Source organism: Saccostrea cucullata, unplaced genomic scaffold (genome assembly GCF_032062105.1).
Source record: "Saccostrea cucullata isolate Sc308-1 unplaced genomic scaffold, CSIRO_AGI_Scuc_v1 ctg252, whole genome shotgun sequence".
Taxonomy (NCBI): domain Eukaryota; kingdom Metazoa; phylum Mollusca; class Bivalvia; order Ostreida; family Ostreidae; genus Saccostrea; species Saccostrea cuccullata.
In genome coordinates, this window is record NW_026928618.1 from 120,306 (window position 1) to 133,496 (window position 13,191).

Sequence of the window (13,191 nt, forward strand, 5' to 3'; positions counted from 1 at the left end):
AAAAAAAACCAACAAACAAACAAACAAACAAACAAAAAAAAAACCACGATGTTGAACAAAACCATCGCAATATAGGACTACTGAGTGACTCATGTGACATGAAATTTTTTTCACGCTTTGAAATATCAAAAAGTCCTTTCCCATGAGCCTAGAATTATTGTAAACAAGCTCATAGAATATTAGCTATATCCCCTGCTGCAGTTTTCAAATAAGTTTTCAATCAAATTTAGTAAATGTGTCATTGAACATGCCAAAAAGTTTTTGTTTAATTAAAAAAAAAAAAAGTTGTGTAGATCAACTTCTATTAAAATTAGTGATCTCTCAGTAAAATATGGATGTAAAATGATTCTCTGTAGAAAATTATACGGCTGTTATGAATTCTAAACTATTCATACAATTTTGTTAATTTTGAACAAAGGAATGTAAGAAAAATCATGACACAAGGTCATTAAATCTCTTACAAAGTTTGCACTTATTAAAATTTTGTTTTATATAACCTTTGTTCAAGTATAAACCTTCAGTGATTCCAAAGTTACTGCTGCTCTAATCTATAAATAAACAACTATGTAAAATCACGGGACCCTACCGGCGAGTCAAAATAATGAAAATAAGCTTGTTTCGATGTTTGAAAATAAAAATGCACACAAATAACAAATACTCTCAAGTTATTTCAAATATATTTTGTTGATGCACAGTAATGGATGGGGGTGCAGACAAAGATATAAAGGCCAGACTAAGTAAAGCTAGAGGTGCCTTCATCAGCCTGAAGAGCATATGGAAAACAAATGACATAAGTAGAAGGACATAATTAAGAATATATAACAGCTGTGTACTATCTGTCCTACTCTATGTTTTCAGAATGCGGGAGAATGACAGAAGGAGACATATGCAAACTCTCTAGTTTCCACAATGGATGCCTCAGAAAGATCAAAGCCAAACAAAATCACAAATGTGGAACTACATAAAAACACAGACAATATACGAACATTGTTAACAAAACGGAGATGGCGATGGATAGGGCATGTGTTGAGGAAGCCTCGACAACATCACCAAAGTAGCCCTTAGATGGACACCAGAGGGGAAAGGAAATTTTTACCACCTGAAGGACAGTTGAGAAGGAAATGACCTGTAATGGGGAGATTTTAGAAAAAATTACTAAAGATAGAGAGAAGTGGAGAAATCTAGTCCTTGCCCTATGTGCCCACGGGCATAACAAGGACTAGGTAGGTAGGTACAGTAATGGAAATGATTTCGGCACTTTGTAAATGCGGCATTTCACGACAAAGTGAATTCGTTTGGTACATATATTTGTTTATCCCTTATTGAAATAAATTGATTTTAAATCAAATACTTCTATGTCAGTTATGTATACATGAATACTTAAAGCACATTTTATTGTTTTTCAATATTGCACATAAATATAATACACCTTTTACCTTATAGCAGACCACACAAATACCATTACGTGCCACAGTGAATAGGAGCTATGCACGTTATTTAATTATTGCGTCATTTCCTGTTTATTGCTTGAGGGTGATCCTTAGAGACCACGCCCACAGACATGGCATATTTTTAAATATTTAGGGCGGGAAATACAACTTTCAGTCCGGATGATCCTGGTGTAAAATTCATCGGTGCATCTGTACCAAGCAGCGTTATATTAGAAACGGTTGTATCTTTCAAAGCTCCAAGAATAATTTCATTGTCCGATGGCCAATCCAAAACCATACAATAAATGGTGTTCTTGTCAGCTTTCGATGCAGTGTACCTTTGTAGAATAAAGGGTACTATAAAGCAAAGACATTCATTAATTAACAATATGCAGGTGAATACATGTATAATCAAATAAAACACAAATAAGCAGAAAAAACATTAATTTAAGGGATTTAAAAAATCCAAATACCAGTATCTTCCCTCGAAAAATATTGAAACAGATTACGTACGTTAAGAATTTTTTGTGCCAAAATAGATAAATTTTTTTACTCTCCGATCTACTATTTTCAAGATTTCCTCTAATTTTTTGGTTCTTCTTTCCTTAATAATCTACTCAATAAAAAGGGTGAAGATAATCAACAGTGATCGATCGATATGTTAAATACAAGTCTGTGAAGAGGGCATAAATAAGGGTCACGGGGAGTGTTTTCTTCTTCTCATGTAGAGATTTTTGAATAAATTAGGTTTCATTAGATTATGAAAACTGCAGAGCTACAACTGTTACAAAGGATCACTTTAAGTGTTTAACAGTTTATTGTAAGACCTAGTCTCCAAAGACCACATAAATATTGTCAAAGAGGGACTCATGCATCCTTTTAATACCAAGTACTGGTACTGAGTACTGAGTATATATGTGTGTAGAATCAATTACCTTTTCAGCAAATACGATTTTAGACAAATAGTGACTGACTTTCTACCGATTGTTAGGTCATTCTTAACACACTGATTTGTCCACGGATTTATTCCGTTACTTCCCGATCATAAGAAGGGTCACACGGTGGGTGTTACCCATCGGCAGGAGATGCTGTCTGCTACATGGAACCTCTGATGTTTAAGAGGTCTGTGTTTGCTTTACTCCAATTTTGTAATGTTAAATGGACTTTTGAGCGGAAATACTGTTTGTTGTCTCCACATATATATTTCAATAACAAAATATTTTTTGATGACCAATTAGGCAATCACATGAAAGAAAAATTAGCTCTAGGAAGCAAAGTACAATGATTTAATTAATGTCTGCACTGAAGATGTGTTTATGAGGACTTCTGACCATGCCCTATTGGTCACTGTATCATTCTGGTGAGTCCAGGGTGTAGTTTTATAGATTGCCTCTCCAATGACCTTAAGCCAAGGTCTTAACTGACGAAATCTTTCTTCATAGATCGGGGAAATTGTACCCCAGAATGTTGGCCCAACATTGATGAGTATATTTCCTCCAAAACTGAAAACCAAAAATACGTTAAATGCATTTAGAAATAAAGTTACTTATTCTTTGCAAGAAAATGTTTGCATTCCACGCTGGATAGGCTAATAACCTTATCGTATAAATCACTTCCTCTAAGAGTTCTTCTATGGAGTAGTACTGACTCAAGTCAGCATTTCTTCTGAATCCCCAGGAACCTCTATCTACTGTCATGGCATTGACCCATTTATGTGGCATCACGTGACCTACCGGTAACAGATGTTTATTAAAAATTCATTTGATAAAAATAAATGTATACAGGTAAAATACCGTGTATTTTATCTGAAATTAGCATTTATATTGATTGATTGATTTATATTGATATTGCATTGCTAGTTCTCAAAGTGAGATATTGGTAAAATTCTAAAAGAAATGTATAGATCAACGCTGAAGAAAATATACCAGGGTGAAAACGGTCCGAACACGTCCATATTCCTCCGTGTTTGCAGTAGCAGTCATACCCCCAACGGTCATTTGTGACGATGTTCTCTTTGCCAGGGCTTAAATATACATGGCATATAAATATGACAAACTTTAATTATGCTTGTAAAGTCTAATCTAAACATTACAAATCAAGAGCTGAGTCAACGCTGACATAGCCTCTAAAAACATTAGAGGTGGGATCAGGTGCCATGGAGGGGATATATTTAGCAGAGCTGATTACTATAGCCATCAATGATCAATTAAGAAACATTACACACAAGTCAAAATCAACATTCTCTCCAAAACATTGTTTACAACATTTATTTAAATTTTTAGCTCTACTGGTCAGAGACCAGAAGAGCTTATGCGATAGTAATGCGTCCGTCGTCCGTCCGTCTGTCTGTTTGTCCGTCTGTCTGTCTGTCTGTCTGTAAACAATTTTTCAAAATGCTACTCCTCCTACAATTTTGGTCCAATTTCAATATAACTTGGCACACAAGTAGACTACACTAAGATACATAATTCTGTGCATCGGATTTTGATTTCGATGAACGGTGTTGCCATGGTTACTAAAAATAGAAATTTCTGTGAAATGCTTTCAAAATGCTACTCCTCCTACAGTTTTGGTCCGATTTCAATATAACTTGGCACACAAGTAGACTACACTAAGATATATAATTCTGTGCATTGGTTTCTGATTTTGATGAACGGTGTTGCCGTGGTTACTAAAAATAGAAATTTCTGTGAAATGCTTTCAAAATGCTACTCCTTCTACAATTTTGGTCTGATTTCAATATAATTTGGCACACAAGTAGACTACACTAAGATACATAATTCTGTGCATTGGTTTCTGATTTTGATGAACGGTGTTGCCATGGTTACTAAAAATAAAAATTTCTGTGAAATGCTTTCAAAATGCTACTCCTCCTACAGTTTTGGTCCGATTTCAATATAACTTGGCACACAAGTAGACTGCAATAAGATACATAATTCTATGCATTGGTTTCTGATTTTGATGAACGGTGTTGCCGTGGTTACTAAAAATAGAAATTTCTGTGAAATGCTTTCAAAATGCTACTCCTCTACAGTTTTGGTCCGATTTCAATATAACTTGGCACACAAGTAGACTACACAAGGATACATAATTATGTGCATCGGTTTTTGATTTCGATGAACGGTGTTGCCATGGTTACTTAAAATAGAAATTTCTGTGAAATTCTTTCAAAATGCTACTCCTCCTACAGTTTTGGTCCGATTTTAATATAACTTTGCACACAAGTAGACTACACTAAGATTCATAATTCTGTGCATCAGTTTTAATTTTGATGACTGACAAGGATCAATTTTCTATTTATTGCTGTTTTAAAGTTTCAAATCCCAACTGCTACTTTTTTCTTCCTTTGTTTTAAGTAAAAACCAGTAGAGCTACAGTCTCGACAGAGACTTCTGGTTAAAGCAGGAACAGAATAAACTACTTCATGACTTTCAATCAACTTTAAAAACAAAAGAATTGATAAATTTGAATTCTTGCCTACCTTTTGTTGTATAACCACGCTAGGAATATTGTTGAGTTCCAGCACCAACTTGGAGCCAACCAGGCAGCATCATTCCACAGAACTTCAGGTTGATACGTGTTGATTATCTCATACACGTGTACAACTGGGGATATACGTAGTCCTGTTTGATACCATGGTAATCTTTTATGTACTTCTAAAGTAGTTTTACCTTTTGAAAAAAACTTCGTGATTTAGTAACAAGAGACCCACGGGCCTTATAGGTCAACTGAGTATCCTGTAAAAACTTTCCAACAATTGAATTTGATTCATGTTTTAAACCAGAGGCCATGAAATTCACAATTATGAAAGAGGCAACATTGCTTATCATCATTATACACCTAGAATGCTTACTTTGGTTACATAATACCCAGAAGTAGATCAGGGTAACAAAGAAAAAATGAATGTGCACCCCATCCAACAGGAACCACGAACCCTGGGGCTACATATTTCAAAATTTTGGAAATTTTATCATGAATTTTAATTCATCATAAATTGTTAATTAATACCAAATTTCAAAGCATTCATTTATTTTCAGACTGTGTACCTTGATCCGTGAGCCATATTGGATAGAACCACTCTATCATGGCATGGTAGACTCCGAACCTGACATCAGTTCCTTTGAGTGCTTTTTTCAAGGGACCTTTAGAAGAAAGATTTTTTTAAAGTTTCGATTGAAAGATATTTCTGTTAAATGTAAACCTATAGGGTTTGAGACAAATATTTTAATTAATAAAATAAACATCATCAATTATTTACAATGTACTTACAGTATCGAGTGCATTGACCTCTAATTCAAGAAGGATACAGAAGTGTAAGACTTTTCCGTAAAAGTAAACAAACAAGTTAATCGGATTAAAAACTATATAACATACCAGGATGTTTATCTATCTACGGACATCAATCCAGGAACAATAACCGAACATTATTAAAGTTTATATTAAAGTTATACTTACTTTTGCCTAATACAAGGACACTGACCACCCCCTAACAAAAAAATACTATAGTTAACTATAGTTAACTATAGTTTATTATAGTTAAGTATAGTTTTTCAAAGTGTCGTAGTTTTTGCCATAGTTTTTCAAAGTGTTAAAGTTTTCGATAAAGTTTTTCAAAGTGTCAAAGTTTTCGCCAAAGTTTTTCAAAGTGTCAAAGTTTTCGCCAAAGTTTTTCAGAGTATCAAAGTTTTCGATGAAGTTTTTCAAAGTGTCAAAGTTTTTGTCAAAGTTTTTCAAAGTGTCAAAGTTTTTCAAAGTGTCAAAGTTATCACTATAGTAAATCAAAGTTTTCAAAGTGTCAAAGTTATCACTATAGTTAACTATAGTAAACTATAGTTAACTATAGTTAACTATAGTATTTTTTTGTTAGGGCCAGTTTACAAAAACTTATGTATAGATTATAAATTGTTTTGTCAAAATTCCAGGATTTAGACCCATTTATTGAATAACTTGTTTATCGTATATGCAAATGACTGTTATGTATTGTACATTTAAAATACTATCTACGGCGATCTGCGGATATCTCTTTCGTTCTTAACTACTATATGATCATCATTTGTATTCTGTACTAATTTCACTACTGTTAAATAAACTCTTAGAAAAGACTTTTTCCTTGTCATTGGTTCACAAAAATAAGTTAAAGCTGGACTTTGGATGTGGTATTTACCGCCATAAAGTTCAGTTAGCTACTCAAAAAGGTGATATCACCAATATTCTACATGAAGTCATCAATATTGCATAGGTTACTTCATCAGTATTGTATATATGATATCACCAAATTGTATAGGTGATATCATCAATATTGTATACATGTAGATGATATCACCAATATTGTATTCATGTAGATGATATCACCAATATTGGTAAAGGCCATCAATATTGTATAGACGATATCACCAAATTGTATAGGTGATATCACCAATAATGTATGCATGCATGTGATATCACCAATATTGTATACATGTAGGTCATCAAAATTGTAAAAGTGATATCACCAATATTGTATAGGTAATATGACCAATATTGCATAGCTGTTATCTCCAATATTATATAGGTAATGTCACTAATATTGTGTAGGTCATATCACTAAATATCATATTGTATAGATGACGTCATCAATATCATGTTGTATAGATAATGTCATAAATATTGTGTAGGTAATATTGCTAATATAATATAAGTGATATAGCATAACAATCCCTAATGAAGGTCGCTTTTATATCCAGTGAGATCAAGAGCATTTCATTGTCGCCGATAATATGTTCATGTACAGAACTAGAAGATGACACCAACGTCACAAGACCTTATATATTCTAGATCTATAAATAGCAGAGACAACATGAAATTAGTCATCAGATTAAATTGATGTTGTTTTACCTTCACAACAGTGACACCCAATGCAAGAAACATTTGTACTGACTTTATTTAATACAAAATAATATGTATTATAATATTATTGTCATAATTCCTATCGCCTTTCGGGCTCGGTGAACATATATACAATGATTTGTACGCCATATGTGGCTAAATCATCTAATTGGCCTCAAAGGCACCACTTATTGTATAATATTATAAAGTTACGAGAAGCTATATTTCCACTTTTCTACAAGGTTCTGTTTTGGTCCAACATCTCGTGAGTTGGGTACATGCTAAATCCATCACAATGTTTGGAAGCTAAGACAAACGTATCTGAGGATAAACAGAGGGATATTGTTTATTTTTATTTTTCACTGAAAGGGTTATTTTCATTAGCAATTATATTTGTTAGCATTCATACTTCATTGTCATGATATTTTAATTAGACATGGTTTAACAACTTCTTCAATTGTCATAATAAAAAATGCATGAAGAAGCATGCGGAAAACAATTTTTTAAAATTTCATTTTTTGAAAGTGAAGATTAAACTTCTACATGCACACTGTTCAGTTGAAATCTATCCTGTTACCCGCGTAGCGCAGTGGTGCGTTTTCCCTAAAGTCGCGGAGTAAGGAGTTGATCCTTACGTCGCAGGTTCGAATCCTATTGCAGGACGTACGTGCAGACCAGTCCTTCGGAGTAGGCTGTTTAAACCAAGGTTGTGTCACACTAGCTGTTGGCACGAAAGATTCCCTATGATTTCTTAGTATATGGTTCACCTTGCAGCCTTCGAACGGCAAGTGGTAAATTTGCAGCAAATATTGGCGTTTCTTTATGAAAGAAAACTTCTCGAAAAGGATGTTAAACAAACAAAAAAATAGTCGTGTCACTTACTTTACCCCCGGAGGACATAATTATGTCTTTCCACATATTAGGATCATAAAACTCTGCCCTGAATAGCTTGGCAAAGTCTGCATAGGTCCAGTTTGGTGGGTAGAATTTCTTCATAAACTCCACCACATTTGGTTGTGGCTGCCCTTTCCAGAACCACTCACCGGTGCATGATGGGACGGCATAGACGCCCCAATTAATGAACATTCCGATCTTGGACAGGGACGTAGTATCAGGGGGGGCCAGGGGGGCCTGCCCCCCCCCCCCCCACTTTTTTTCTCCAACATTACTTTTACTGTAGTAAATGTTCATTGAAAGGATGGTTGCCCCCCCCCCCCCCCCCCCCACTTTAAACATGGTATAGTGAAAAGAAGGAATTGTAGGGAAAAAAATTGGAAGTGGAAGTAACTTGGGTCTGAAAAAGTTGGCGACTACCCCCCCCCCCCCCCCCCCCCCCCCCACGAAATAGGTTTTTCGTGTTTGGGAAGTTTGGTTTTTTTCTTTTTTTTTTTTTTTTTTGCTTGTCAACATTTTCAGGTAAGTAAAAAAAAATTTTCTCTGGTTGGCCCCCCCACTTCCAAAAACGATGCTACGTGCCTGTTGGAATCATCATACCACTCCGGTATAGGCCTGGAATCAATACTATCCCATGTTGGTTGGTATTTTTGACAGTTTCCTGAAGATGTGATGGACAAGATCTCAAAGCATAATAAAATCACATTCATTTTGTTTGAGCAGACATTCTGACCAAAGTTATATATAAGCACTGCTAGAAGAGAGATCTTTGTAAAATAATTGTTTTCGCTGCTTTCTATATCTATATACATATGCCATGTGATAACTTTTATAAACAGTGTGTACAAATATATTACTATAATTCCATTTTAATTTTAAGCACATGAACTTATGACCAGCTGACGATAAATAATTGCTAACTAAAAGTAAGCATTTTCATTTATTTTTAAGTTTATCATCTGAGTAGAGATATACTAGTATAGTTCATAATATATGAAAGATAATGATAAATACCCGTTTTCATCTAGGGTATACGCTTCTGTAAATCTTATTAAATAAATGTTGACGTAATAAGGTGCTTGAAGTTTCGTGTCCTTGTCGGAGAATAACGGATAAAAAAGAATCTCTGGCTTCTAGATTTTGGATATTCTCTCCGAAATTTAATAGTTTCAGCTCAGACAGGAACTCTATACTTTTTCTGTTAATGACCTTGTGCTTGGCTGAAAGTCAAGATTAACACTTGCATAAAAAAATCTCTTCATGCATGAGCTTCCAGTAATTGTTCCTACAAAGTCAAAGGCATATAGCTCAGACCATAACTGCCAGTGACCTTTAACTTTTTAAAATGTCCTCACAATGGTCGCAACACACCCTTGGATCAACAGCAATTCCTCTATCAAGTATGTGAACTTCCAAAATTTCTCTATTACATTTAGTTATGATCAGAAGAAAAATTTTTATACTTTTTACCAGTGACCTTGAACTTGCCAGTATGACCTTTGGTCAAGATTAGGACACACCCTCATCATTAGTAATCTTTGTACCTAGTATGAATTGTACATGCAAGTGTCTGTCACTAACAAGATTATAGTGGAGACAAAGTTGCATCAAGAGACTGAGGGAATGAGAGATACACAAGGTGACTCCTATACCCTACAAAATTTGTTTGCATTGGGTATAATAAATTCCACGTTCAACTAAAAAAAATGAATGTCCTTTTTGTACCTCTGATCAGAAAATGACAAAATATTGTACATGTAACCCAACAACATTAAACCATCCCCAGCAATTTTTTTTTCGAAATTTAAAGCAAAATGCAAGTTTATCAAAATATTTATTTAGCAAAAAGTATACAAAATATTCATTTAGTACAAAAAATAAATATTTCACAAGAAATGTTTAAATGCAACAGCATGGATTTCCTTTCTGTTTTTTAAATAAATGTATACTGCTCACATTGTACACGAATCCAATAGACATGTATACATAATTATAACTCAAGATAATAATTATACAAAAACCTGTACATGAATAAATCAGCTGTAAAGATATAGAGAGTGCATTAAATTTTAAATGACATTCAACGTTAAATGCATAATTTCAATTATAATAGTATAATTTCAGAATCAATGTTTTTTGCAATATTCTCATTACACATTGATTTTCTATCAAATCTCAAACGAGAAAATTTTTGCATAGTACAGTTATATTCAAATACTTAAAATTCAAAATGTAAAAATGTTACCATACCTAAATTAAACCAAATTAATTCAATATTGAAAAATTTTAACTCAAGGGCTTGGGGCCATAAAACTTAGACGAGCTCACATTTGATCTCAGTCTCACTTTTCCACTGTATATTCCTAACGTACATTTTTTTTATAAAAGTGAGACTGAGATCAAAAGTGAGCTCGTCTAAGTTTTATGGCCCCCCAGGCAAGAAGTAAATGATTTTCATTAATATATATCAGGTATATCTCAAGTAGAACTAAAATTCATAATAAAAAACACAACCAACAATTGGACGATCAGATATGTACTGGTAGCTGTAAATGCGACCATGTTAAGCCATACATATATAGTTGTACTGTACATTGCGTAGTTTACTTGCTAAAAATTTGGCTTCTTTTTCTTTCGGAAATTTATGTCTTTTCATAAATTTACAACTAAGATCTATGAATTAAGTATACGCATTGTATTAAGGAAGCTGGGGGGGGTCAACAAATTAATCACAAATTAACCATAAGATTTAACTTATATTTTAAGATATGGTATCTTAAGCTGTCAGCTATCATTTGGCAAAGAAAAAATTCATACATTTTAGTTTTAAAATTTGATCATTTTTGTATATCTTTATATGGAGCTCTTCTTTTAAAAGAGATCGAAATAGTCTGAAAATGGCTGCCACCCCCCAGCCTCGTTAAAGGAAAATACTTTTTATTGCATATTCATGTATTTACTTCAAACATTAGAAACTTAAGCTAGTCTAAATTATATTGCACATTTTTCTACTGATACTCCAATTTAGACACTTAACAGCTTTTTCATTATTTTTTAAGTTGAATACTTTTTTATATTTCAAAATAAACAGTGAGATTCTACACTAGTCTACTATATTGGGATGGTTGTTACAGTACCTTGTACATATAAATCTTTTTATAGTCACCATTAAGATATAATAGCTGTTAATTTCAGTAAAAAGAATAAAATATTGTAGAGCTGTACGATCATGGTGTTAAAAAAAGATCTCCAAAAAATGAATGTTAATGAAATTTAGAAAAATCATTCAACTTTTATGGGGATTAATTTTTATTTGTTTATGTGGTATGAAGAAACTTAATCACTAACCCATGTCCTGCACAAAATAAAAAAAAATCAGATATATATACCTTACACTTTTTCAACCACAATATTTTTTTCTAACTATAAAACTTGATCCAACAAAAATATATGACTTTACAGTATTAAATATCCTAAAATACATATTGACACATTCATGGTGGCTTAAGTAGCTGCTTTCAGAATTATACAAGCAAGTCAGATATGCATCATCGGAACACACAGGTTTTCTCTCCGTTACGTAAAAGAGAAAAAAAATGTGAGTTCCGACGATGGTTAGAAATGGTACAAAGAAAATTCTGCTCATTAATGGAAACAAAGACCAATAACAAGTACATTTCATATGAGCTGTGTAATCAATATGTTTCTGATCAAAACTAAGCACAATTAAATTATACATGTAAGAACAAACCAGAAGTCTCTGTAGAGACTGTAGCTCTACTGGTTTGTACTTATCAAAAACCATTGCACTATTTTATGTGTCTTTGTGTAGTCTACTTGTGTGCCAACTTATTTTGAAATCAAACTAAACTGTAGAAGGAGTAGCGTTTTAAAGGAATTTCACAGAAAATTCTGTTTTTAGTAACCATGGCAATGTTCGAAATCAAAAACTTTTCGATGTCATGAATAACATGTACACTTGTGTATTATATTATTATGACAAAAAAGTAAGAGGGAGGAATTTCACAGAAAATTCTATTTTTAGTAACCATGGCATACATGTATATACACAATATAATTATATATTTTCAATGTTTATATATGGTCAAAGTCTTTACTTCAAATACACCATTATATGGGTAATTTCTGTTGTTTTCAATTAAGTGTTAGTTTTGTTCAAAATGTAAAGAAACAAAACAGTCAAATCTAATCTTGAGAATACATACAAGGGATGATCAAAATAACACCGATCACTGAAATCAAAAACCAATGCACTATTCTTTATTTAGTTTGATTTGTGTGTGTGTGTATATTGAAATCAGACCAAAACTGTAGAAGGAGTAGCGTTTTAAAGGAATTTCACAGAAATTTCTATTTTTTACCATGGCTACACCGTTTGTAAAAAACTTATAATCTTAATGGTCTACTTGTGTGCCAAGTTATATTGAAATCAACAAAAACTGTAGAATGTTAGCCTTAAGGAATTTGAAAATCAAAACCATGGAAAATTCACTGAAATCAAAAACCAAAAAATTTTACACTTGTGTGCCAAGTTATTTGAAATCAGACCAAAACTGTAGAAGGAGTAGCGTTTTAAAGGAATTTCACAGAAATTTCTATTTTTAGTAACCATGGCAACACCGTTCACGAAATAAAAAAGGCATCTTGCTATGTATATTAGTGTAGTCTACTTGTGTGCCAAGTTATCTTGAAATCAGACCAAAATTGTAGGAGGAGTAGCGTTTTGAAAAATTGTCCTCAAAGAAGTACAGACGTGGCATCTGACCCCAGCAGTGTGACCCCAGTGACTGGGATATCCTTCAGTGACAACACAGATTTAAAAAAATACTCTTCATATATCACATTTATGGGATTTCATTAGTATCACAACCGCAATCTTTTAAGTATGAATAACATGTACTTGATTATTTGAAGTTTGAGAGCTTACAAATATGTACATGTATATAACAATATAATTATATAAATATATATACAGTATTCA

General features: G+C 33.1%; 1 pseudogene; it reads right to left on the reverse strand.

Annotated features, from left to right (window-relative positions):
• Positions 1-1,488: 1,488 nt before the first annotated feature.
• On the reverse strand, positions 1,489-5,493 carry LOC134278204 (plasma alpha-L-fucosidase-like; annotated as a pseudogene).
• Positions 5,494-13,191: the final 7,698 nt, after the last annotated feature.